The following is a 24,857-nucleotide window of genomic DNA, read 5'->3' as shown; positions in this document are numbered from 1 at the left end:
GTTCGCGTACGGTTAGGTGGACTAGAACCTTGAAAAATACTCACAGCAAAAACTCCGGTGGCGTGAAGTCTGGTGATCCCGGAGGCCATGTCCTATGAGCGTCTCTGGCACTTACCCAGCCGTCGATGAGTTCATTTAAATATCCGCTCACAGCACGACTGTTACGTGCGGGTGCCTCATCATGCTGCAACCACACGCGTAGCCGTATGTCCAGACGAACACCTTCCAGCAGGTCGGGTAGAGGTTCTTGCAAAAAGTGAAGGTAATTGGCCCCGGTTAGTCGAGGAGGTAGACGGACCGGCCCAATAAGATGGTCACCTGCAATGGCTGCCCAAATGTTGAGCGAAAATCGTTCATGGTGTCCATGGACGTACGTGACATGAGGATTTCCCCTTGCCCAGTAATGAACGTTTCGAGTGTTGTAAAGGCCATCTCGACGGAGGGTGAACTCGTCGGTACACAACACAATGGAGGAGAAGTCGGGATCTCGTTGTACATGTGGCAGAAACCATCGGCAAAACCCTAGGCTGCGTTCATAGTCCGCCACGGGATTTAGGCCTTGCACTAAATGGATGCTGGCTGTCATCCCTCAAAACCTTCCAGACTAAACGATGAGTGACCTACATGTCGAGTCTAATCGCTCGAGTCCTGTCCTATGATGATTTCTCAGCGTGAGTTCTGATTGATGGACCACTATTGTGGTGGGTACCAGGCCCAGAGACCTCGAAGGAATAACTGATTTGATAGCTGTGACCAAGCTGCCATTCCGAGCTTGTACGCTGGCATAAGCACTGTTGCTGTGCACGGATACGGTGCGAGCTGCTAGCAGGCACGTGACATCGTGTAGAAAAACAGTGTCCGCAATCACAGCGCCGTGGTCTGGGCGCTTGTAATGGTGGTTGTCGAACACTCCAAGGGTAACAATGTAGCGTGTTGCCGTTACAATTGTCGTTGCCCGGATCATTTACTACCCGACAACAATATTATTGCACTTGGACTCCCGACGCCGTTACCCGAAACACAGGGTGACTTACAGTAAACAAGTACAGTGGTGACCAGGGAAAAAGCATCGCAATGTGAATCGTTTTAAGACAGTTGTGTATATACAGTTGTGTTTAGCTCGTCCTGGTGAAACATTACAATAAAAACCCAACAAGAAGCCGGCCGAACACCCTCACTTGCACGTGCAATAATATTGTGGGCGAGTGATACCAACTTACGAGACGGGTGCAGATCGGAGTTTGGTTTGCAGGCATTTGTGCCTGTTACGGCAGACAATGCCTGAAGCATGGACACCCGTCGGACATAAATGTGCTGCAGGTCGCTGTGCTACAGGAGGGACACAGTACGTTGCACTCATAGGACTCGAAACCATGACCTTCTCACCTGACATTGTTATCCACAAACGGAGACATAACTTTGTTTTCCAAAATAAATGATTCTCTACCTCGACCCTACAACCCATTTTGTCATTTATACAGTGTATCACAACTTGTAGCGAAAACAAGCCAAAGACATTCAAGCTTTTTGTGGGACAGTAGACAAACGCACTTGCTAGGTAGCTGTGAATATGTGGTTTGAGCTGCCACTGTACTAAGAAGTGCTATCCTAGAGTAGAGTCAATGAAAGAAGATCCCAGACACTTGTGCTTCTATCTCGAGCGGTCACTTGACGCTATTTTGTATAAGTCTCTATGGCAATGCGCCAGTGTTGTCGCAGTTTTACCGAAACTAATGTTTCCACCCGCAATCGTTTAGGATTCAAAACTGTAATCTGGGAAAGCGCCACCACTTTTCAATGACCTTCTTTCGCCACTGTACCATAGCACAAACAAGTATTTGGAATATAAAGACGGCATCTGTTCCTTCGGATGTGTCCGAAAGAACAGATGCCATCTTCATATCGTTAAGGCTGACAGGCTGATGACCTTCAGTGCTGATGCACACGAATTGCCTGAACTCTTACGATACGCAGTGGATTGTCTGCCGCGAGTAATGGGTATAATGGCAGGGGCACTACGAACGTAGTGTGTGAACTCTAAGTTGAGAATATGGGTCTCACGGGGAGCGTGCCGGCGATAAATTCGTGCAGTTGCACTATCCTCTGTGCCCGCGGTGGCTCAGATGGAGAGCGTGCCTGCCATGTAAGCAGGAAATCCCGAGGTCGAGTCCCGAACGGGGCACTCATTTTCAACTGTCCCCGTTGTTGTATATCAACGTCCGTCAGCAGCCAATGGTATTGATTTAATTGTAATTTCAAGTATTTGGAAGGTTAACACTCAGATCTTATTGCGCTCAAATGACAGCCATGATCCATGGTGGTGGAATGTCTTAGAAGTGTCATTCTTCCCTTGAATCATTCTTTTCATTTCAAAGTAGCACTTTTAATCTACGTCCTCAATTATATGCTGGATGCATTCCGATCTCTGTCCTCCTTTACAGTTTTCCCTCTGCAGATCCTTGACGTCTTAACTGATATCCTATCATCTTGTCCCTCGTTCTTGTCAGTGTTTTCCATGTCGTCCTTTCCTTGCCGATTCTGCGGAGAACTTCCTCGTTCCTTGCCGTATCAGTCCACCTAATTTTAAAGATTCTCCTGTAGCACCACATGTCAAATGTTTCTATTCTCTTATGTTTTGGTTTTCCCACAGTCCATGTTTCACTACCATACAATGTTGTGCTCCAAACGCACTTCTAAGAAATTTCTTCCTTTAATTGAAACCTATGTCTGATGCTAGCAGGCTTCTCTTCATTAGGTACGTCCTTTTCGCTTCCACTAGTCTTTCTTGTTCCATCCGTACCGTGTTATTTTGCTGCCTAGGTAACAGAATTCCTTAACGTCTCCAGAATGAGATTTTCACCCTGCAGTGGAGTGTGCGCTGATATGAAACTTCCTGGCAGATTAAAACTGTGTGCCGCACCGAGACTCGAACTCGGGACCTTTGTCTTTCGCGGGCAAGTGCTCTACCAGTTTCCTTAACGGCGTCTATTTCATGATTCTCAATTCTGATGTTAAGTTTCACACAGTCCTAATTTCTGTTATTTGTCATTACTTTCGGCTTTCATCGATTTACTCTCAATCCGTATGCTGTGATGTATCATTAGACGATTCCATTCAATACATCCTGTAATTCTTCTTCACTTTCACTGAGGATAGCACTGTTGTCAGCGAATTTTATCACTGATATCCATTCACTCTGAATTTTATTTCCGTCATTGCTTGTTCGATGTATAGATTGAACGGAAGGGGTGAAAGACTACATCCCCCCTTACATCCTTTTCAATTTGATCTCTTCGTTCTTGGTCTGCAGCTCTCACTGTTCCCTCTTGATTCATGTAATATTGTGCTCGTGTAGTACCCGCCTTTCCCTATAGTTTACTCTTATTTTTCCCTTAATTTCGAACACCTTGCACCGTTTGACATTGTCGAACTCTTTTCATAGGTCGACAAATAACGCATCTTGATTTTTCTTCAGACTTTCTTCCATTATCAACCACAACGTTAGAACTGCTTTTTCGTCGTGTTTACCTTCCCTAAAGCCAAACTGATCGTCATCCATCAGATCCTAACACACCAATAGCATCCAAGATCGATGGGTCAAGCAGGGCAAGTATCTGACCTCAATCCTCTGGATTTCTCTGTCGGGGATGGTCTCATAAGTGAAGTAGTAAATTGAACAGCTTTCCGCTGATTTATAGGAAAATCTGTTTTTTTTTTTTTCTAGGACTACACTAGTCTCTACAGGAAAGAATGTAGTATCGCATCCAAACGCCCACTTTGACGGGTAGTAGCATAAAGTAATAATTTTTCTTGTCAAAGTGCCATAGTTGCAGTTTGAGGCAAATTAGATGGAAGTTACTGGAAAATTTCACGTTCCAAATACATGTGTAATAACCAGAACAATATTTAAGTGTCGGCCTACACCAAATATTGAAAATTACCTCATAAACGGAAGTTTGCGGACTCACGCTCCTTGGAACATTTCTGCTTCTGTTGCCGCATCCTTACACCTATGTAAATTTGCTCTATTACTTATGATGGATCTTGTTAAGAGCTGTGGAGACGTAACGCATGAAATATTCAATCACGAACCAGGAAGATGGGTCAGCGGTGTGTATTGGGTACGGACTGACGCAGACACCTGGCGCGGTCTCCCTGCAGGTTCCGTGGCCGCCCTCACACACAGTGGCCGGGCACTCGGACGGGGGCCCTCTAATTAACACTCACTTGTCCGTCGGCCCTCTGAAGGGCGGCGCGTGTCGGAGCGGCGCACAAAGGGGACAAGAGGACGCACGGCTCCAGCTGTGGGGGAGTGGGGGGAGGACGGAACAGGTGCTTTGAGAGACAAAATGTTACGCTCAGACCTGAATCGTTGCCGTCAACACTTCAGCAGGGTCCAGATACTAAGTGTGGTGTGCGTACTGTAAGACCTTCGGTACACACACCATCAGATTATTTGACTTGTCGCTCTAACGAAGTATGCGAGAGTCAGCAATATGTCTCGTGGTCTTATCGGGCGTGTTTATCTTCTGCCGTTAGGTCAGACGATAGAAATGCCACTTGCACGCTTAGAGTAGCAGATTAACGGTGACTAACTTTAAACAGAACTTGATTAATTTTCACACACATTTATTAAAACATTAAAAAGCGTAGACATTACGTAACTTGATTCTGGATGCTGTTTACAGTTGACAATCTGAAGTTCCTTTGGTCTTGATACGTTAATCTTATTCTCCCATATCTCTGATACTTGCCAAAGCGTCTATACACTTATCTTCATGGCTGTATATAGGAATATGATAATCTTCTTAGGTGCAGACTGAAACTTGACTATAGACTGGTACAGACTAATGCAGACTGGTATGGACTGGTGCAGACTGGTGCAGACAAATGTAGACTGATTAATTGGAGGTCCGCACACTCGTTATAATACCTCGCACGTTCAGGTATCAGTATACGAGTGTGATCGGCGAGGATAAATGGTTCTACGTTAGCAGCAATCTCATTGGCTGCGTTACATATTAATACGCAGATCAGTGGAAGCAGAATTTGGTCCGTCTCTAAGGTAGCGCCATCTCGTAGTGCGGAAACGGACAAGCGCTGCGCCTGGGCTGTTGTGCTTAGCGGGGCGCGCTCTAGTGGGAAAGTTGTGTACGCGCAGACTACGCAGAACTATGTACACAACACTAAGCGGAATTGGGAAAGAAGAAAATGGAAAAAGGAAAGATGGGTCACCACACACTGTGTACAGCCATAAAGAATTCTGCACAAATCTGAGTTTATAGAAGACGAGCAACAACTACTGAGCTTTGGTTACGGTTGTGTGAAATATGAAAAACCGCTGTTGGCCCGTACGTCGCCGGCCAAAGAAACAAAAATATACCGTCTCGGAAATGACGTACTCTATCTGGCCATTCGGAACCAAGACGTAGACGAAGTGCTGAAAGGAATGGACACTGCACTTAGCACAGAACTTGGCTTAAGGATAAACAAAGACAAAGCTGAAGAAGAGCAGTACACAGCAGAACAATGGGTTTGAAAGTGCCATGCCATGTTTTCATAAACGCATTGTTAATCACTTGTCTGTCTAGAACAGCCTTACTCACTTACCCGTCTGTTAGACTAACTTACTTTTGACGCCTTAAGCAAGTCTCCTAAGCCGGCCTCTGTGGCCGAGAGGTTCTAAACGCTTCAGTACGAAACCGCGCTGCTGCTACGGTCGCAGGTTCGAATCCTGCCTCGGGCATGGGTGTTCAGAAATGGTTCAAATGGCTCTGAGCACTATGCGACTTAACTTCTGAGGTCATCAGTCGCCTAGAACTTAGAACTAATTAAACCTAACTAACCTAAGGACATCACACACATCCATGCCCGAGGCAGGATTCGAACCTGCGACCGTAGCGGTCGCTCGGCTCCAGACTGTAGTTCCTAGAACCACACGGCCACTCCGGCCGGGGGCATGGATGTCTGTGATGTCCTTAGGTTGGTTAGGTTTAAGTAGTTCTAAGTCTAGGGGACTGATGACCTCAGATGTTAAGTCCCACAGTGCTTAGAGCCATTTGAACCAAGTCTCCTAACCTCCGAGATGAGCCAACCAGCAGAAACAGTTGGAGAGTAAAATCAGTTAGAGAAGGCCGCATGATCAGCAGAGAAAGCAAACATACTGTTCGTCCGCGAGATAGACGCTTCATTTTATGGTAAAGAAATTGGCGAGTTGAAGCCACACCTTCTGGACTATGGCGCGATGGTTGGCACCATTTGCGGTAATGCTGCTTTATGGAGCATCATATTTATTTAAGCTACTTTGAACGTGGCTATAATTGAAGTATCGCTACTTGAAAGGGTCCCATGAAAAAGAGTGATTATAGGGCAATCAAGCCTCGTGGACGCATTTGAAATGAACATCGCCAGTTAATTCGAACGTCCGGATCACGTTTTCCAACGCCGGTGCGGAGGGAAGACTTCTCCGTATTTCATTACTCCATCGATAATCGCGAAGAGTAGCAGCGCTGTTGCTGCTGTTTTGACAAAATAGATTTCCTGGTAAGGCCCTGTTCACCTTGTCCAGACCCGTGTTGACTGTTTGCAAATGTAATGCACACTGATGTTGTCTTTCATCCCTCAATACGTGGCACTAGCACTTCTAACAACGCAAATACTGCAGCGAGAGTCTGAGCATCATTCCTATAAAGTTGAATACTTACACAATACATAGTTTCCCATCTACACTGGCTTTAGTAGCGAGCGTTTAACTATAACCACCCTGTACTTCGCAGTCATCGTCAATGCGGGAAATATTAGTTCTTTGTTGAAATTCACAGTTTCGTAGGAAAAAGTGGGAATCAATAACCAACATTTATTCAGTCATTTGGATTTGCAAATTGATTATGTCACTGCTTTTCTGCTAATTAAATAATACCATGGACCTTAATAGCCCCATTCGGGAGGACGGAGGTTCATTCCCGTCTCCGGCCATCCTGATTTAGGTTTTCCGTGATTTCCCTAAATAGCTTCAGGCAAATGCCGGGATGGTTCCTTTGAAAGGGCACGGCCGATTTCCTTCCCCATCCTTCCCTCTCCCGAGCTTGCGCTCCGTCTCTAATGACCTTGTTGTCGACGGGACGTTAAACACTAATATCCTCCTCCTCCTCCTCCTTAATAGCCCTTTTATATGAAGCATGACGTTTTGCATTCACGTTGTTCTCTATACGTTTTCAGTAATCACATAACTTGGGATTATTACGAACTTATTTTTCACTATACACTATGTGATCAGAAGTATCCGGACACCTGGCTGAAAATGACTTACAAGTTCGTGGCGACCTCCATCAGTAATACTGGAATTCAGTATGGTGTTGGCCCACCCTTAGCCCTGTTGACAGCTTCCACTCTCGCAGGCATATGTTCAGTCAGGTGCTGGAAGGTTTCTTGAGGATTAGCAGCCTATACTTCACAGAGTGCTGCACTAAGAAGAGGTATCGATGTCGGTCTGTGGAGGTCTGTCATGATGTTGGCGTTCCAAAACATCCCAAATGTGTTCTATAGGATCCAGGTCAGGACTCTGTGCAGGCCAGTCCATTACAGGGATATTATTGTCGTGTAACCAGTCCGCCACAGGCCGTCCATTATGAACAGGCGCACGATCATGTTGAAAGACGCAGTCGCCATCCCCGAATTGCTCTTCAACAGGAGAGCAAGAAGGTGCTTAAAACATCAATGTAGGCCTTTGCTGTGATAGTGCCACTCGAAACAACAAGGGGTGCAAGGCCCCTCCATGATAAACGATACCATAACACCACCGACTCCGAATTTTACTGTTGGCAGTACACACGTTGGCAGATGACTTTCACCGGGCATTCGCCATACCCACACCCTGTCATCGGATCGCCAGATTGTGTACCGTGATTCGTCACTCCACACAACGTTTTTCCACTGTTCAATCGTCCAGTGTCTACTCTCCTTACACCAAGCGAGGCGTTGTTTGGCATTTCCCGGCGTGTGTGTGTGTGTGTCTTACGTGTGTTCATGAACAGCCGCACGACCATAAAATCCAAGTTTCCTCACCTCCCGCCTAACTGTCATAGCACTTGCAGTGGATCCTGATGCAGCTTGGAATTTCTGTTTGATGATCTAGATAGATGTCAGCCTATTACACATTACGACCCTCCTCAACTGTCGGCAGTTTCTGTCAGTCAACAGATGAGGTTAGCCTGTACGATTTTGTGCTGTACGTGTCCCTTCACGTTTTCACTTCACAATCACATCGGAAACAGTGGACCTAGGGATGTTTAGGAGTGTGGAAACCTCGCGTACAGATATATGGCACAAGTGACACCCAATCACCTGACCACGTTTGAAGTCCTTGAGTTCGGCGGAGCGCCACATTCTGGTCTCTCACGATGCCTAATGACTACTGAGGTCGCTGATATGGAGTACCTGGAAGTAGGTGGCAGCACAATGCACCTAATATTAAAAACGTATGTTTTTGGGGCTGTCCGTATACTTTTTCAAAAATGGTTCAAGTGGCTCTGAGCACTATGGGACTCAACTGCTGAGGTCATTAGTCCCCTAGAACGTAGAACTAGTTAAACCTAACTAACCTAAGGACATCACAAACATCCATGCCCGAGGCAGGATTCGAACCTGCGACCGTAGCGGTCTTGCGGTTCCAGATTGCAGCGCCTTTAACCGCACGGCCACTTCGGCCGGCTCGTATACTTTTTATCACATAGTTTATACATTTTATTCAAATCTTTACATATACGTTTACTTAAGAAGTACAATGTCGGAGGAACGACGCTTTGTCTTCACTTCAATTCAAGGAAAGATAGATGAAACTTTCTTCAGCAGCGATGACACTTTGGTTCAAATGGCTCTGAGCACTATAGGACTTAACATCTATGGTCATCAGTCCCCTAGAACTTAGAACTACTTAAACCTAACTAGCCTAAGGACAGCACACAACACCCAGTCATCACGATGACACTTTATTCTTTTTAAATGGAATTCAGCCAGCCAGGTAAGTTCCTGTTGCAGTGAAACTTACAGGTACACAATTGCAGTGAAGGGCACGTCAATATTTTGTTATCACTTTAGCTCAAATCCCTTAAGTTTACTGGGTATTGTACGACGCAAAGCACAAAAACATTAACATTGCGCGAATTACACCCATAAGGTGTAGCGAGTGGCTACATGATTATAGTTTCAGTTTTGTCTTCATTTAACTTACGTTACTCCCTGCTTTCGTTATTACGTGGTGCTACGAGAAAGTTCCTTTTCACAACAAAATCTAAGTCAATAAAATTGCGTGCGTCCACTTTTGCTTCAGATTTAATATAAAGATGAATGCTTCACGGCATTGAAAATCGGGGTCATGGTGTCTTACGAACTCATAGGTTATAGTAGTTGGAGGCTTTCGACTTACTTATAATAATTCGGTAGTTGGAAAAGAGATTTTAATCAAGTTCTGATACGCAACGTTATATGGAACCAAAATGTTGATCTTCGGGAATCCCAAGAAGAAGAACCTGGAAGCAACTGTAAGTGAGGTACTATTGGCTAATGTAACAAATTATGTAGACAGATAAACCACGCAATAACTATGTACTGCAAGGAACAGGTAAAGCTAAAAGTCTTCGAAAAACCCTTACGAGAAGGGCTCGGTCACTCTGTTACTGGCTCTTTTGCTAAATGTTGACGCTAGCCAAGTAATGTGGCGCCGTTGAAGAGAGATGTTGAATGTACTCATCACACATCTCAGGTCCTTGCGTTTGAGCCTTACCTTTACCATGGGATTCTAAGGTGACGGTGTGATTCCCTTTCTCATTGTCCTGATGAACACCAGAGCGGATTTTGTGCATAAGTATTCCGCAAAAGGACGCAGACCGACCTGAACCTTGTCACTGACAGCTGACACGAAACATCAATGCAAAGAAGCGGGTTACCTTGTCAAATACAAAGAACTTCATCCAAGAACTAGAATATCTGAAGACGGCTTTTCATAAGAACGGCTACACAGAATAAGAATTCTGCAAGCCTTTCGCGCTACACAGACTACACAACCAGTGGAAACGGAAAAGGGTGGGGGGGGGGGGGGGGATGGGAAGGATATAGCTGCTATGTACATCCCGCACGGTGGCACACTACGCTGGAAGAGAGGCTGAATTCTCAGGAAAGACCATGTAAATACTATTTTCTGCAGAATTGTAAAATGAGGGCGCTGCTTGGGTAGTGCCAAGGACTAGGGAATCTTGTTGTCAATCAAATTCTCAACCATTGTGATACGACATAAGTAGAGCAGTAGCTCAGAAGCCGACATTGTAGGCTGTAGATGAGAACAGTGACAAATTCAGGATAACGTACAACCAGCTTTGAATAGATACGTGTGATGCAGTGTTAGCAGGATGGGAAAGATCTAGTATTGTTCAGCTGAGGAAAGGTAAAGGTCAGTAAAGATTCCAGTGAGATTAGTCAGACTAATGCATATAACTGCCGGCCTACAAAAAAGACCTATCATTGTTGTAGAACTGGAGAATACCTACTGCTTGCACTTTATGAAGTTTCTGGGATAGAAAATTTCGACTATAGGAATGAATGTGGCTCCGAAAAGCAACGATCGTGATAAACTTTGCTCTGCTCTGCTCTGCTCTGCAGACTTCCAGAAGTCAGAATATAGGAGCAGTTGAGTCAATCAAGCGGCACTTTTTGTTTCATCATGTCGCAAACGGCCATGAATTCCTCGCCTGTGCCACCTCTTCATCTCCATGTAGCACTAGTATCCAATGTCCGCAATTATATGTTGGATATTTTTGTGTCTTCTACTACAAATTTTATCCTGTCCAGCACCCTCAGGTAGAACTACAGTTATTCTTTCATGTCTTACCTCATGTCCTGTTCCTTCACCTTGCCAATGTTTTGCGTATGTTTCCCCTTTCATGGTTTCCGCAGAGAAACTTCTCATTTCGTATTAGCCAACCTCGTTTTCAACATCATTCTTTAGCATCACATCTCAAGCGCTTACATTCTCTTCTTTTCCGATTCTCCACGGTCCGTGATACACTTCCATTCACTGGTGGTTCCAAACTTAGAAGTTCCTTTCCAAAATTAATACGTTGTTTGGTATTAGTAGCCCTCTTTAGGCAAGCCTGTGTTAGTTTTTCTCTTTGCTCAGCCCATCACGTACGATGTTGCATCCAAAGAGGCACAATTAATTCACTTCGTCTATATAAAACTAAAACTCCTCCCGAACAGGCCATGAAGGACCCAACGGTACCGACCGGCCGCCGTGTCATCCTTAGCCCATAGTCGTCACTGGATGCGGATATGGAGGGGCATGTGGTCAGCACACTGCTCTGTCGGCCGCATGTCAGTTTCCGAGACCGCAGCCGCTACTTCTGAATCAAGTAGCTCATCAGCTGGCCTCACAAGGGCTAAGCGCACCCCGCTTGCCAACAGCGCTCGGCAGACCGGATGGTCACATAGCCTAGTGGTAGGCCTGCCCGAAAGCTCTTAACTTCTGTGATCTGACGGGAACCGGTGTTACCACTGCGGTAAGGCCGTTGGCACTTCGTCAATATTGTGATGTTGATTTTATCGGTGATCTCATTTATCTACTCCTCGTTACTTCCGTATTTCGTCCCGGTTGCTCTCAATCCATAGTGTGTACTCACTAAATGATCATTCCATTCAACAGATGCTGCAGTTCCTCTTCACCTTCACTTAGGATAGCAGTATCATGAGCGAACCTTGACACTGATTTCCTTTCACCATCAATTTTAGTTCCACCCCTGAATCATTATTTTATTTCCATCAAATGTTTTAAATGGCTGTGAGCACTATGGGACTTAACATCTCAGGTCATCAGTCCCCTAGAACTTAGAACTACTTAAGCCTAACTAACCTAAGGACATCACACACATCCATGCCCGAGGCAGGATTCGAACCTGCGACCGTAGCGGTCGTTATTCCCATCATTGCTACTTTAATGTAAAGATTTAACAGTAGGGTCGACAGATTAGGCCCCTAATCCGAGTACTTCGTTTCGGACTGCTGTTCTTATTTCCATGTCTTGGTTCTTGCACATATTGTGTATTATTCGTCTTTCCCTGTAGGTTACACCTATTCCGTGAGAGTTTTGAACATGCTCAAACATTTTACAACGATGAACGCCTTTTTGTTGGTCGAGATTTGATATAAACGTGTATTCTTTAGTTTACGCCTTTTTTTCATTCTATACTATAGCTTTCGCTCTCACTTGTGCATCTTTGAAAGTGCGTGGATAATATTTTTTCCGGAGGTCTAATGGTATGTCTTCAGAGTCATAGGAGATTCCATCGTACATTCCATAAACGTACCTCAATAGTCGTTCAGCTGGCACTTCCCACAGTGATTTTAGAAATTCCGAAGAAATCATCTGTTCCTTCCGTCTTATTTCAATACAAATTTTCCAGAGCTGTGTTGAACTATTACTGTAATACTGGATCTCTGTGTCTCCCACATCGACTCCAATTAGTTTTATCAAGTCATGAAATATTTGCTGTCTCTCGTAGAGCCCTTCTGTAGGCACTACCTATGTCCCTGTACTCCGTGTTTTCAAATCCACGTTCGGCCATCTAGATTTAGATTTCCCATGGCTTACTTTAATCTCTCCAGTAAAGTGCTGGGTGGTTGTTCTGAAAAGATCTCAGCTGGTTCCCTTATCCTTGCTTTCGTAATGAAAGCTTATGTTCCGTTTCTAATGACCTTGCAGTCGTTTGGATATTAAACTCTAATTTTCTTCTTTCCTTCCTTCCTCCATATATGTTTAACAGTGGAATTCCCCAGGCATTCTTCATGTTGCCACCACTGCTTTTAATTTTACCAAAGGTTTCTTTTGTCTTTTTTTTCTTTTTATTCTTGTCCTCTAAATGCTGAATCATCACTTTAGACAGCCATTTGGCGCTCAAGCTCCTCGCATTTTTCCTGCAGGCATTTCGCCTTAATCTTTCCGTACTTCTTATTTATTTCATTTCTGACTTATAATGCTTGCAACTAGTTTTAGGTAATGTATTCACCACACTGACGCGTTAGATTTCTGATTTCACCCAAGAAGGAGGTAATACAAAAACCACTAACTGGAACAATTCTACAATAATGTTCGTCAACATATGATGATTACCAGGGACCATTTATTTGAGTAGTAACATTAAAGGAACAGTTACTCATAACGAGAAAAGTTTTTTCAGTAAATGCGGAAGCATATTCGAAGATATTTAATTAACGCCAGCGGCAGACGTTACAGAAGAGCAGTTGTGCATGACATAAGGATTTACTAATAACTTTGGGAAGCGACCTTCGAGTTTCCTTTGCAACCGTGAGACGACAGGCGAATGAACTATATACTGAGCTCGGAATTCTATTACAAATTCCCCCAACGCGATTATTATGCAGTTAATGAGATCTGACTACGCAATCCCGGTCTCTTTTGTAAAATCGGATTGGGTGAGGTCGCTTGCCTCATAAAAAGTAGTTATACATGTAAATTATTAACATCAAGGTAACCCAATCAAAATTTGTTACTTGGGTTTAGGAAAAGGGTTGATGTTTCAATACATGTGTAGTCTGAAATATCGGCAAAGATAATCAGATTTATTCCATTTGACAATTACTATACTAACAAACGATGTCTCTCGAGTGGGGACAGATTAATATCTTATAAAGAGAAAGGAGTATAGCACTCATCTATCTATGAAGTCTGGGGCTGCTGGTAATGTGTGGTAATAGTTTTCAGCTAGTAGGCCAAACAGGTTTAACATGGTGCGGAGCTGCAGGGGCGTATTGCACGTATGGTTTGTTTGGAGTGAAGCAACAGCGAAGCAGGGAACTGCAGCGTTGCTTTAACTTATTGCGATGTATGAGGTGAGGCAGTAAGCCAGAGCCGGGAGTGGCGATGTGTAAGTGGCTGACGTATGGGAATTTACCACCTGTGAATTACGTGAATAAAGAAATGCTACCGAATACCGCTGTATCACTCTGTATTGCCCCTTGACGCTATTGAACTTGCTCGGCCTCCTGACGAGAAACGGCGCGGTGGGCCCCGGCTTCAGCTCTGCCAACTGGAGTCCCTGGTTCGACCATCGACGGGCCACAACACAAAATAAGGTTCTAGGTGACGTGCTTCCCATCAGCATCTAATCACAGAAATAATGCGAGAATGTGCTGCAATGCTCAATGGGTCAATGGCCACCTGTTTAACTCCTACGAACTGCAAGGCTGATCGTGCTACGTCTGGAGCTGCGCGTATTACCCATTCTGCTCTTTTGCTCCATGACAGGATCCCCAAGCCAATTGTTCTCGTCGTGTTACATGACTAAATACCGCGAAATCATTCGGAGTTCCGGATAATGGACACAGCTATTTTGCAGTTACTGCATATCGCGAGGTAAAGAGTACTGTGTCTGTATCAGATGAAGGCTGGAATGCGAGTGTCTCATTTCTACCAAAATCTGGAGTAGCGTGCTGCCCTGCTGCTGTAGCTGTCCAATTACAACATTTTAACAAAGTTTTCACCAATTAGTTCTACTCCTGCTCGACTGTGATTGAGCAGGAAACACTGCTTATGTCACATCGACCTGACCAATCGCGGTCGTCGGTGGGAGTCGCTGCCCTTCTGAAAAACTTTCCTGGCGCTTTCTTGGAGCCAGCATCCTAACCACCCATTCTGCTCCTGCCTCATGTCAATAACTATGGAGTGGGAGATTCGCAGAGGTACCTTCCTTGTTGGCAATGCCGCCCGTGACGCTTGTGTGAGCCCAGGGCGAAATGGCCGAGGAGGAAACAGCATATCCTTGCGTTATTCACTTTGTGGAGACATTGTGCTTGTCTCGCAGTGCTTCGCCGGAAACGCCGCCAGCTCGTTGGGCGGCATCATAGCCCTACCACTGGAGACCACCATGATGGGGCCAGCAGCTCCTGGGGTGCTGGAGGCTGTAAAATTTGACCTTCAGAGTAATGCGCTGCTGCCTTCACGCCACCGGCTCCATGAGTAAAATACCACATGACACTGTGTCCCTAAATAGTATTTGTTCTAACGCAATGCAGTACATTCTCATTGCTCATCCCTCAGCCACCTCTATTAGCATAGCACGGTGAACCACAAATTTGTTGGCGTTCTTGCTGCTACTTGTCATTACTGCCTAATTAATTACTCAAAAATGCAAGGTTGTGATTGATGTGGGCTTTGTACCGACATTGCACAGTCCTCAAATGTTGCCTCCTTCCAACTTCAAGTGAGCCTACATTCCAGAATGCGTAAAGCAATATATTTCTTGCTCTCACCAGAGTCTCAGCAATTACGAAGGTAAAATTGAAAGCGGTTTCATCTTCCATGATGACATGGCATTGGATCTGCTTCCGTTCTCCATTTGTAAAACTGGATGCTACAGAGCTGAAACGTGTAGCACGCTTTATGGTGGTCAACAAAGAAAGCGCTGAAATAAGAAAATGAAGTAACGAAGAGGAGAGTAAGATTTTGGAACGAAAAATTAAATGAATATTAAGTATCACCAAAAAAACTAGGAAGAAAGAAACAGAAGAAGTAACAAACTGCATGGCATTTTCAAACGATTTTACTGTACTCTGTTTAAATCTACCAGATGCTGAAACGTAAGCCTCTCTCTTGCGACACATAGCCAGCTGAGCAGGTTTTATAATGTACGCAGACAAAATCCAAATGTCCTCAAAAACAGGAAGTGCTGCAAAATTTGTACACATGCACATTGGATGAATAGAAAAAAAGAGCAAACTTCAAGTGCTTAGGGAAATGAAACTCTAGAAAAGGCATTATAAAAATCTTCCGTAAATGAATGGAAAAATGTACAGCACGTATCCAATAACAAAAACTATTCACAATAAAAAAAGCTGAAAGACGCCAGCTCTCCGTGCTGACTGCTTTCAAGAGTCCACAGGCACGCTGCACGCCATTCTTCTGTTACTGCGCGCCAGTCTTCTGTTACCATCCAAAGCATAGCGCTCTGATCAGCGACCTTGTCAAAATAAGCTCTGGCAGGCAGAAATTCTCTGGCTATACGCGGCAATCAGCCGTGCGTGGGCACTCATGGAACGTCCTGGGGAGTTCCATAAGCTGGATGCCGATTCCAGTTCCAACATACTGCTTCACATACTTAAGTGAGAGTAATTCAAGCTTTTGGCTTAATTTGTGCCTTTCAGCGTACCACTTCCTTTTGTTGCAGATGGTGGTACTTTTGAGACATGTTCGTACAGAGTAAATTCTCGTGTCGCCTATCCCTTCAAATTGTAACAAGAAACAGCCTTCATTTGTGATCGCTTCGGAACCACAAGGCCGAATAGAGAGCGATATCCAGCTGCAATGATCACAACTGTGAACGTGGGTGGCAATCAAACTACCTAAAAGTAGGAAGAACATCATTGTATTACTTTCAAGTCATTTTATCAAACATTATCGCTAATCATTATGCAGTGTTTGAGACGAATTGTAACCATCCATATGTTTGTTGTAAGTCTTGAACAGCGTCTTTTGGAGCATTAGGATATCTTTCTAGGACAATTTGACTGAAAAGGTTTCATTTGTCGGAGCTTTATACTTTTGCACCATTACTGAATTTCCTTACGGTACCTGGTCCCATTTTTCACTGTTTTGCTTCACCAAAAAATTCACTTCTTTACTTCGCCACCCACTGCTCTGCTATCTTTCGTAGCATTTACAGCTGTCAGATATGTCAAGAGCTCCAGTTTGCTCATGCACGCAGTATATCACAACGACTTTATAAGATTAGTGCCTCGAGCATAGATTTCGTCATTACTTGTAGGATTTTAAAGTTCATGTCCTGAGCGCACATCGTCGTAGTATGCAAACGGCAAATACACTGTCATGTACAGTTTTCGCGTACAAGATGAAACTCATAACAGAGTCATACATTAATGAAACAGCATTTCTGATCAAAACTTATCAATGCTTTTCTTTCACAAACGTTTAGCAAAATTCCCATTGCGCTTAAGAAAGCACTGCCGCTGGAGATAGCATTTCCAAGCCAGACTGCTTTGTCAGAAAACATGTCGAAATTCATGCTAAAGGCTGTCGAAAAATTTTAATTGAACAATCAGTAACATTTTTCAAGACGAGGCAGGCTTTCAAACCGCGTATCACGAAATGCAAGAACAATGCGTTACGACACGCAAGTGTAACCAGAACGCCTTTACCCAAGCCTGCATCTTGCACTAAATTAGAATTAAGACAAACTAGAAATATTAGAGAAGAATAACGAAGAGAAGTACAGGACCAAAAATAAGCACGGAAGCCTGGAAATTAAGAATCATTGCTAGTATATATCGAACTACAGAATAAATAACAGTAACAGTAAGGAAAATAAGACTGATACATTACGACGTTTATATAGGATGACCGACAGTTAGGTGACAAAACAGATTCTCACGCATCTCTGGGAAAAAGAGATGAACACCAGGCTGGATCCGAGAAATTAGAAAAAAGAGATTTGGAAATATACAGCATACAATCGGAAGTAACATAACTAGATATTTTGAATACAGTAGAAGGCAGAGATTAGGTGTCAATAATCTAAAGCAATAAAAATAGACACCCTCCCTGATTTAGCTGACACGGAAAGAAAGAAAAACGGAAAAGACCTAATACACAAAAGATAGGCGACAATGGGGCCACTGTAGTGTTTTTTGACGACTCATAAACAAAGACTAAGATCGAGGATAAAACCAACTTGATGGTCTCTCCCGTGATAGTAGGTCCCACTGGCCCTACGATCCCACTGCAGGTCGCACGAACTTGGTGCAGGTTACGGTCGTGACCTGCAAACGGCCGAAGAATATGGCTGCGGCGGCAGTCTGTGAGTCTGTAGACGGCTGTGCAGGCTGCTCTACCTGCGAGGTTTATTCTGCCGCCGCGCCCCTCCACTGGATAATCTAGCACTCAGAAAACAGCTTTCAGCGAAGGATCTCTTGCAAAAACTTCGAGTGGCTATCAGAATTTCACCAACCGACCTCCCCTTTATGTTTTTATGGCCTCCCCAGGACGGCATACGGAAAGAGCGGAAATTCTCTTAGCTTGTTGTTGTGACGCTGCAGTATGGTCGGAAGGAAGAAAGAAAAATGGTTCTTAAAAATAAAACAATAAAAAATCAAGCAGTGATTTCTGGTCCCAAAGTACTAGCTCCTCGAGAGACAGCTATTATTTGTCCTTTAATAAGTACTAAATGCTATTATAAAATACCAGAAACGTTCCTATATTCGGTAGGAGTCCGAACTCGTGTTTTTTCACATTAATACATGGTGTCCGCGTAAACATGTAATAATATAAAATGCAATAATTTGAGACGTAATTGAGATATTTAATGGCGGTTTGCTTCTACAAATATGGGAAATCAAAACGTTTTTTTTCTTTGCTTGCGTGCAGCAGGTAGCACGGTGTGCGCATGTGCATAACTGCTTTGTTCACGTAAACGCTTTCTCTCCCGGAGCTAAAGTCTGTTAGACTGCTACAACGTCGTTTACGGCGTGAGTATGGACTGCGATCAACTGCCGATGTTCCCACTTAAGAAACAATCAGTAAGTAGGAGAAATGGCTTCGGGAAATCACGAGTTTGCTTTCGACGTCGAGACACCACGTCAAGCGCACAGTTCCAGAGGCTGCTCCTGAATTATTCCGTACGTCCTTCCCTCGTAAGTCAGTCCTACAAGCAAGTAGGCAGTAACCAAGGTCGTCAATAAATGGTTGCGCTTACGGGTGTACAAACTGCAACTTCGGCACAAAAACAAGCTTGATGACAGGATGACGCACCATGCCACCATTTTGCGAACGTTGTGAGGAATTATTTTTTTTGGATCGTGAGTTCCCAGGTCGTTCTACTGGGGGAGGGGGAGGGGGGAAGTTGTGAGGGATTTTTTTTTTGGATCGTGAGTTCCCAGGTCGGTCTACTGGGGGAGGGGGGGGGGAAGTATACCATTGATTGTTTTGATCCATAGAAGCCCAGAGAGGACGCCCCTTGATTCTTTTTCTATGGTGGTTTATCAAGAATCAAGCATACCAGACTCCAATTTATGATCTACCAGATCTGCACCATCGCATCCGTGTAGTTACCGCAAATGTTACGCCTGTTGTGCTGCGAAACTCTTGGAGAGAAGTGGAATGCAGATTAGATGTCGCTTGCACCATTAATTGTGTACAGACAGACAGAGAACAGTATGTCGTCCTGAATGGGGTGACTTCAACAGAAACAAGCAGGTGTGTCCCAGGGCAGCGTAATAGGTCGGCTACTTTTTACGATTTACATAAACGATCTGATTGATGGTAGTAACAGCGGCATTAGACTGTTTGCCGATGATGCTGTAGTCTACAGGAAAGTAGTATCACATGAAATTTGTGAACAAATCAATGACGCTTCCTGGCAGATTAAAACTGTGTGCCCGACCGAGACTCGAACTCGGGACCTTTGCCTTTCGCGGGCAAGTGCTCTACCAACTGAGCTACCGAGGCACGACTCACACCCGGTACTCACAGCTTTACTTCTGCCAGTACCTCGTCTCCTACCTTCCAAACTTTACAGAAGCCATGTCTCCGCTATATCCTTTCTTTCAGGAGTGCTAGTTCTGCAAGGTTCGCAGGAGAGCTTCTGTAAAGTTTGGAAGGTAGGAGACGATGTACTGGCAGAAGTAAAGCTGTGAGTACCGGGCGTGAGTCGTGCTTCGGTAGCTCAGTTGGCAAAGGTCCCGAGTTCGAGTCTCGGTCGGGCACACAGTTTTAATCTGCCAGGAAGTTTCATATCAGCGCACACTCCGCTGCAGAGTGAAAATCTCATTCTGGAAATCAATGACGATTTACAGAAAATAAATGCGTGGTGTAATGACTGGCAGTTATCTCTCAATATTAGTAAGTGTAACCTACAGCGTATAACAAGGCGAAAATCCCCATTAATGTATGAGTACAAAATAAATTATCAGTCCTTGGAAGCAGTAACATCCGTCAAGTATCTGGGTGTGTTTATTCGAAATGATCTCAAATGGAATGATCAGATTACACAAGTAACGGGCAAGGAGAACTCTAAATTGCAGTTTATCGGTAGAATCCTGAAGCGATGCAGTCCTTCAACAAAGGAAATTGCTTGCAATACGTTAGTTTGTCCAGTCTTAGAGTACTGTTCGCCTGTATGGGACCCTTACCAATTGGGTCTCATTCAAGAGATTGGAAAGGTCCAAAGAAGAGCGGCAAGATTCGTGACTGGTACATTTAGCCATCGCGAGAGCGTTACAGATCTTATAGAAAGCTTGAAGTGCGATACACTCGCAGATAGATGACGCGCCAAACGGAAGGGACTGCTCACTAAATACCGAAATCCGATCTTCGCCGAGGATGCAGAGCATATATTATTACCAACAACTTTCAAATCGCGCAATCATCACCATTCAAAGGTAAGGGAAATTAGAGCTCGTACTGAGGCGTTCAGACAGTCGTTTTTCCCTCGTGCGATCCGCGACAGGAACAGATAGGGGGGGGGGATACGTTTTTGGCACGAATTGCGCCCTCCGCCACACACCGCTTGGTGGCTAGCGGAGTATATACGTAGATATGAAGATATGTAGATATCGAAGTGTATTAGGTGTGTAAGGAGAGAGTTACCATACTTGTAGGAAGATACCGTCAATAAGAATCTCAATTACTTCTCAAGCTATTGCAGTTTATATTGCTATATGTTTAGCTCCGATACCCTGTGTCTTCTCAGACTTAACTTCGATGATAATGTCATTAATTTTGAAGAATTTTCGTTGGAGAGATGCGCATAATTATGGACCTATGTTGCTCATGTCAATGTTTTCTAGAATTACGGAACACGCTTTGCGAGAAAGCATTATGCTGTTACTGAAGAACTAAATTTTCCTCCATAAAACTCAATATGGAATCTGATAAGAGTGTACATGTGAAAATCAGCTTGCTCTGTTCATTCACAAGATCCTAAGCACCGTATGGAACGGTACCTTGGAACCATGCAGTAGAATTACGCAATGTAAATCAGTGAACAAAATATGAACAAATACTCGGAACCGATTCTTGATTGGATTAAGGACTTCCTAGTAGATAGAATTCATCACGCCTTTCTTAACGGATGAAATGAATAGAAGTAAAGGGAAATATTTCCAGTAGCACATGGGAGTATTACAGGCCCTTTACCGTTTACAATTCCTATGAAAACTTCTGGGGGCTGTAGGAGATAACGCTTCGATAAGGAACCCATGACTTTAAAGGTGGCGTTTGGATACAAAATAATTTAGAAGATTGGATCACTTTCAAATTTCTCGCTTTACGGTACGCGCCGTAGTCAGTCCCTGTTATAATGATGAGGTGACAACTAACATTTCCGTCTGACTGCAACAGCAGCAGAGAGAAACTGGTACTTTCGTAACTGAGACGCTTGGCTATACTGCTCTATGGACGCTCCCACACTACGAAAAGTTCTCAAAACGTTACCCCTGCCATGGGCTGCTGTAGAACATACACGCCAGACAAGGTTGTCTGCTCTGTGCGCTTACCATGAAACTGGAGACTCGAAAGCGATCCGATCTTTAGAGATATTTTACATCCAAACGGTACATATCCGGACATGAGTTCCTCGTCAAAGCTTTATCTGCCAAGCCCCCTCTACAATCCCTAGAAGGAGCTGTGAAACACCCTATATACAAGACTGTCAGAAACAGTGTAAAAGCTAGTAAGGACTTATTAAATAAAATATTTTAAAAGTAAAAACTTTTATTGTCTAGACCGCAATTTTCCTATCACAATTAAAGTTCGATAACTAGTTTTGGTTGCTATCTGCAACCATCTTCCAATCTGTAACACATGTAGGAAACATAGCCTAAGAAAATTATTTACAATCAAGTAGACAACAAAAACATCGTACAATACTTGAGCAAAGATGATGGGGGCCCAATTCTAGGAGTAAAAGTGAGCATTTGACAGAGCCATTTAACACCTTGGTATAAACTATGTTAATGTTTATCAGGTAACATACCGATCAAAACATGAAAAGGCGGTGAATGAGCATTGGAAAGCATCATTAGCTGTAGTCATGCAACAACATGCATTCCTAAGTACCAAAATAATAACACTACGCAGTTGAACATGTCTTCGTGAGCGAGCCAGGTTGTAGACCTGTCGGAAAAATTGTAGACCAGAAATCTCAAAAAGCTTACTCTACTTCCAAATGGTTTTAAAATATAATTGCTAATGATGGCATAAAGTTAAGATCACAAAAACAGAGATATGTATTACCTCCTGCCTGGGAACATACCGTTTGGAGGAAGCAGATCTTATCTAATTGGCATTAATACATGAATAGCATCCAGGAAGCTTGCGCCTAAGTCGAACTAATTTTAAAACTATAAAAGTAGCAGGGAAATGAAGTTAAAAGCTACAAACAGGGAAGCTGCCTTGTATAGATAATTGGCAACATGCCGTATGTAAAGAGTCAAGTGATAGAAGCATTAAAGTACAGGGCTGCGCTAACAAATGTAAATACTCAATAAAAGACAGATCGTACGTGAGAGTCAAATGATAAAAACATCAAAGTACAGCTTAGCGCTAAAAATATGAATAACATACGGTAATTTCTCAGGTCGACGGTCACATGACAAATTGTCCAGTTGCAAGAGTAGAAGTTGGATCAAAAGCTTATTACTTGCAATAATATAACAGGTATTATCGAGAGAGCAATGTATGCAACGGTGCCAAAAGCTGTCAGCTGTTCCATAGTTGTAAACATACAGGCCGTAGAATGTAATTTTTTTCTTTATTGTAATTTCATGCCACTGCCCTATATGGGCAGGGAAGGGCTACAACTCTTCAGCCAAATGGCTTTACAATAATACAGGAAGGAGAACTCTTACATAAAAAGGGGGACATAAAAAAAACATTAAATGGAGATTGTGGGAGTTTAAATATACACTAATATGGGGACACGCCCCGGCGGACAGTTAAAAAGTCGAAGTGCACTTAAAAAACACTGCAGGCAAACAAGTTAAAAGTCGGCACAGTACAAAAACCACACAGAGCAAAACACTTAAAAAACCACTGGAAACAACGGAGCACTCATGAAGAATAAAAACCGCTGGTTTGGGGACTGGAGGCCGAAGAGGAGGGAAAAAAGGGTGATGAAGGTGCGGTGGGGGCTCGGGGGGGAGGGGGGGGGGGGTGAGAGAAAGAGAAAAAGTGTTGTGGATTGGCAGGAGCCAACCCACGGAGTTTGGAGGAAGCCGAAAGGCACGCGTTTAAGCTCACGCAGGCTGGCGTGAGGTCTGGAACAGGCCAAGGTAATTAGAACTTAGAAAAAAGGAGGTAACTGGTAGAATACTTAACTTTAATCCATTAATGTTGAACGTAGCTCTTGTCTGTACATTCTTTACAATATCAATAGCAACTGATAATGGCGCCTTGCTAGGTCGTAGCAAATGACGTAGCTGAAGGCTATGCTAACTATCGTCTCGGCAAATGAGAGCGTATTTTGTCAATGAGCCATCGCTAGCAAAGTCGGTTGTACAACTGGCGCGAGTGCTAGGAAGTCTCTCTAGACCTGCCGTGTGGCGGCGCTCGGTCTGCAATCACTGATAGTGGCGACACGCGGGTCCGACGTATACTAACGGACCGCGACCGATTTAAAGGCTACCACCTAGCAAGCGTGGTGTCTGGCGGTGACACCACGAATAGGGGGCAGGAGGCGCACCAAGAGGCAGGACATAGGCGGGGCGGGAGAGGAAGAGGGAAGACAAGACAGGAGGGAGTGCAGAATCTCAGAAAGGGGGGGGGGGGGAGCACAGGAGAGGGAGGGGGGCCACAGATTTCATAGCAATTTAGTAATAAAGCTAAGTGATCAGCAGTCAATGAGAGGGAAATACCAGACCCAGGCTTCCGCAAGAATGATCCTGCGCAGCGTATAACGTAGTCATCTCTATAAAATTGTAGGGTAATATGAGAACGCTGCACGCCAGCAGTCTGACAAGACACGTCAGAACGAACTGAATTATGCAAGGGTTCCTACTGTAGCCGACACGGGCGATAGATGGCGCGGGAGCGCTTGAATTTGCAAAGGCTGTGACGCAAATATATCGTATGTATACGGCAATGGAACACAGTAAAGACGACTAAGAATTGAAGTTAGTCAGTCGGGCCGTAGCGCACGCAAATTGAAACGGCCCGCTTCGGACGGTGTCGCCAAACGTGTGCTTCGTTTGGTTTCCTAAAGCGGAACAAGAGAGTAATATAAAAATTGGACATGAGGCGGTAGTAAGAATCGAGCCCGAGCCAAGGGCTGAGCAGTTTCGTGCGCTATCGTCAACTCATCAACCATCAAGAGAGAATTCATTAACCAACGTACGTTGATGCATGTTATGTATAAGCGGTTCAGTTTACTTAGTTCACTTTTGCTGTCAACGTTTTACGATGCCCTAAGATATATGCAAAGATGTCCACCCTACCTCGTGACGTATGGAGACAGCGAGTGATCCTGCCGTTGCTTCCTTCGCTGATTTTACTAATCTGGCGCGGTGCCTTTCTTGGTTACACTATACATTACAATAATTGTTGATCCTCTTATGTGACGAACTGGCTTGAAGTAAACAGCTTTTCTGATAAACATAAATAAATTCGGAGCAGTATATAAAGGAACACCCAGATCAGACCTATATTTTTAATTTACTCAGAATCGCCGATTTTCAATCGCAGCGCTCCATGTATAATTGTAAGGGCGGGGCCCTTTTTGAACAGAAGAGGCACATAAAGCAGTTAGATGTGTTACATCTTAACGAAGGTGGTGGTTAATAATAAA

At 44.1% G+C, this 24,857-nt stretch overlaps 1 protein-coding gene and 1 non-coding gene across 3 annotated transcripts in view; both read right to left on the bottom strand.

The window, feature by feature from the left end:
• The window catches only part of LOC124613073, a 1,160,819-nt gene that overhangs the window by 746,487 nt on the left and 389,475 nt on the right, over positions 1–24,857 (bottom strand). The window lies entirely within an intron of this gene.
• On the bottom strand, positions 19,448–19,522 carry Trnas-cga. The gene has a single exon. It is a non-coding gene; the product is annotated as a tRNA-Ser (tRNA).

The sequence above is a fragment of the Schistocerca americana genome, chromosome 4 (genome assembly GCF_021461395.2).
Source record: "Schistocerca americana isolate TAMUIC-IGC-003095 chromosome 4, iqSchAmer2.1, whole genome shotgun sequence".
Taxonomy (NCBI): Eukaryota; Metazoa; Arthropoda; class Insecta; order Orthoptera; family Acrididae; genus Schistocerca; species Schistocerca americana.
The sequence above is the reverse complement of the archived record's forward strand: the minus strand, read 5'-3'. Positions and strand labels throughout refer to the sequence as shown.